Raw genomic sequence first — 3,736 nt, 5'->3', positions numbered from 1 at the left:
TTTTATTAGTGAATTATAGTTTTACGTAATAGTAGGATTCATTTTGACATAGTCATAAATGCACCCTTTCAGTCTCCAATACTTCCTCTTTCCATCTCCTCCTGATCCTTTTCCTCTTCTCTACTGGTCTTCCTTGTACTTATGTATTTATTTTTATTGGTGCATTATAGTTGTATGTAAAAGTGGAAGGTATCATGGTGTAGTCATACATGCATATAGCATAATTTGGTTATTAGGTTTGTGAAAATATTGAATGCTGCATGAATTTGCATGTTATCCTCTCTCAGGGGCCATGCTAATCTTTTCTGTAAATCCCAATTTTAGTATATGTGCTACCAAAGTGAGAACTCTATATTAATGTTTTACTAATTCAATATGAGAAAGTGGTATGGCATCATTCAAATGTAACTCTTTAATCGGATTTCTCTCCTGACCAGAGAGCTGGGAAGGGTTCTCTGACATCAACCCTGTGCCAGGACAGAAGGTCAAAATGCCTGTGTACCATGGTAAGGCAGACACTTGCACACAGAGTCAGTAATGGGTGGAAATTGGTTCAAGCATTCTGAAAAGCGATTTATCAAGGCACACAAAATACTATAAAAATATCTTCTCATCTTTGTCTGGAAATTAATTTTCAGTGAATCTCATCTGAAATGTACAGCATTATTTACAGTATTAAAAATTTGAAAAACCCAGGTGTCCAGCAGAAAGAGTATTATTGAGTGAGCCATGATACTGACTCAGAAAGAAAACTAAGAAAGTTCCTTGTCATGCTTGGAAAGAATATTTTAATGACATAGTAAATGGGGGAGGGAGAAAAATAAGATAACATTTTAGGTGTAATATGATCTCCATATGTAGAACATGTTCAAAGGAAAGTTTAGAAAGCAATATGTCAAAATAGTAATAAAAAGTTGCCAGAGTGGTAAGCTTATGATTTATATTTATCCTGCCTTTTAACATTTTCTAAATTACTCAAAATGCCAATCAATTTTATCAACAATCAAAAAGTACAAAAAAGAGAGAGAGAGAGAAAAGACCCTTCAGTATCAAAATACCAATATACTTCTATGGAATTGGAAGCAAACAGCATTAGAGTCAGTCTAAGCTTAGCACTTCCTCGCCCTCCATCAACCTTGATTCCACTGTGTTAACTGTTGCTTCTCTAGCCTCTCCACTTGGCAAAAGCCTCTTTAGGAACGCAGATGCTCTCTTCCTCATTTGTAGTTTCTATCTCCTACTCAATCCAGTGTCTACTAAAGTTGCTCACAAAGAAATTAATGTTTACTTTTCATGTATTTATTTATACATTCAATCAATCATTCAGAAACACTTATTTACTAACACATGGTGTCCCAGGCACTGTAATCCAGGGAAACAAATATAAACAAGGTAGGATTTCTCCCCTTCGAGAGTTTGAGTAAAATCTAAAGGGAGTACTAATCAGTTTCAGGAAGGAGATGATAGCAAAGAGTCATTTCTTCAGTCAGCCACGGCTGTAGTTACTAGAATGTCAGGTTCCATCCCCTCCCACTTGATATTAGAAGACTATCACAAATACCCCTTGATAATTTTATTCATACCTGCATCACCCCTCCTGCTGCTGAGGCTGGGGCCCTGTTGTTGGATACTCCAGTATCCCCTAACACTGCCTTCTCTGTCATGACCATACCCTTGCACCCCACTTCTAGGCTTGGTTTCTGCAACAAGCCAAAACTGTGATGTTTGCACCAGATGCTATTTCTTTACTCTGCATCTATCCTTGTGTTTTCTTTTCTTTCTTTCTTTTTTTTTTTCATTTTATCCCACAAACCCAGGAAAACCTAGAACCCTAGAAATTTGTGGAGTTGCTCACCATCTGCCTTCAGGCTTTGAATCATCCTCTCTAAGTCTGTGTCCTCCATGGAAGTGGAGAATTTATTCACAAAGCTTTGTCCCACCAGGCAGTGAGATCTTCTTCCTATCGTCCATCTCTCCTCTATTGAAGCAATTTCTCTCTGCCTCTCTCTTCTACTCTCAAAAGACGCCCATTTGAGAGAATGCCTATTTCTATTTCTCTGTGTTCACATTTCAGGGAAACCCATCATATAGAGGCGGGAAACCTCCAACATAAGTGATGGAAATGAGGAGTCTCAAGAGTAAAGGAGGAGCATGGCATGATGTCCCCTGGAGAGAAAAGTCTCCATAGTAATTTTTTTTCCAATTAGCTTATTCCCATCTGCCTGCTCCTTTTAATTTAACATAAAGCCCAACAAATGTGTTCCTCCATAAACGGAGACTCTCATTTACACCAACAGGAAAATTAAAATATATAACCTCATCTGTTTTGATTTGAGTTCTTTTCTTCCCCCTCTCCCCCCTCTCCAACTTCATAGATTCCTAAGATTCTGGATGAGAAAGAGCTTCAAAGCCAATAAGGTACCTCATTATATCACTGAAATTCTTCTGCAACATCTCACCAAATTGTCCTTCACTTTTGTTTGTACACTTCCTGAAAGGGGGACCTCATCACTTTATTGGTCAATAGCTTAAAAGTTAGAATGTTTTTATTCCCAGTAGTAATAGTTGTTTCTCCTGATGCTTTCTTGGCCCCAATTCAAGCTTTCAACATGACACCGTACAAATCTAATTCTTCATTCATATGGAATTCCTTCCAGTGTTTCCATTCTTCCAATTTGTGCTTCATTCCTTGTTTTATTTTTTAAACTCTCTTATTAGAACACTGTGGAAACAAAACAAAACAAAAATACACATAATCTAATTTTCTTAGCATTGTTAGGAGATAGCAGAAATAAGTTTTTGTAGATAAATTCATTCATTTTGTATAATAAACATTTACCAACTATTCTCATTGTTCTGGGCCTCTTGCAAAAATCTAGGGATGCCAGTGAATGAGGTTGACTCTTTGTATTCAGAAGGCTCGAAATCTTATGGTTAAGAGTATGTATCCCAGGGCTGGGGTTGTAGCTCAGTGGTAGAGTGCTTGCCTCACACAGGTGAGGCACTGGGTTCAATCTTTAGTACCACATAAAAAACAAATAAACAAAATAAAGTTACTGTGTCCATCTAAATATATATATATATATATATATATATACACACACACACACACACACACATACACACACACACACATACACACACACACACATACACACACACACACACACACACACACACACACACACACACACCAGTATGTATTCCAGCATTAGAGCCTTCGGTTTTAATTCTTGGTAGTCACCTGGTCTTCAATTTATCAAGTGAAATTTAAATAATAATAGTACCAGTTGGCCAGATTGTGAGAATTAAATTAGACAATCCATGTAGAGTTCATTAAAAGGTCGATAAATCCTGGCCATCATTTTTTGGGAGGGGTCCTGTGAGAAAGAGAGAGGTCAGTTTCAAGGCAGTGGGTAGATTGGGCAACAAAGAGAATGTGCTCTGGCAGCACAAAGGGGCCATCTAACCAAGACCTGGTGAAGGACAGGAAGACCAAGTGGCATTTAGCTAAATCTAAAAAGATGGAGGAATTTGATGAGTGAAGATATTACAGGAAGATATATCAGCCTATGCAAATGTGTGGATCTGTAGGAGCCCACAGAGATTCAGAGAACTACAAAATACCTAGGCAGTGGAGCACATGTGACTGTGGCAACAGAGGAGATGGAGTTGTTTCCAGAAGTCATAAAACTGAAAATCTTGTAAGCCAGGCTAGGAGATGAACTCTGTCCTA

At 37.9% G+C, this 3,736-nt stretch overlaps 1 non-coding gene across 1 annotated transcript; it reads right to left on the bottom strand.

Annotated features, from left to right (window-relative positions):
* Positions 1 to 242: 242 nt before the first annotated feature.
* LOC113184459 (U6 spliceosomal RNA) lies at positions 243 to 348 on the bottom strand. The gene has a single exon (XR_003300998.1). It is a non-coding gene; the product is annotated as a U6 spliceosomal RNA (small nuclear RNA).
* Between the last annotated feature and the right edge of the window lie 3,388 nt (positions 349 to 3,736).

This window comes from Urocitellus parryii, chromosome 4, assembly GCF_045843805.1.
Source record: "Urocitellus parryii isolate mUroPar1 chromosome 4, mUroPar1.hap1, whole genome shotgun sequence".
Taxonomy (NCBI): Eukaryota; Metazoa; Chordata; class Mammalia; order Rodentia; family Sciuridae; genus Urocitellus; species Urocitellus parryii.
The sequence above is the reverse complement of the archived record's forward strand: the minus strand, read 5'-3'. Positions and strand labels throughout refer to the sequence as shown.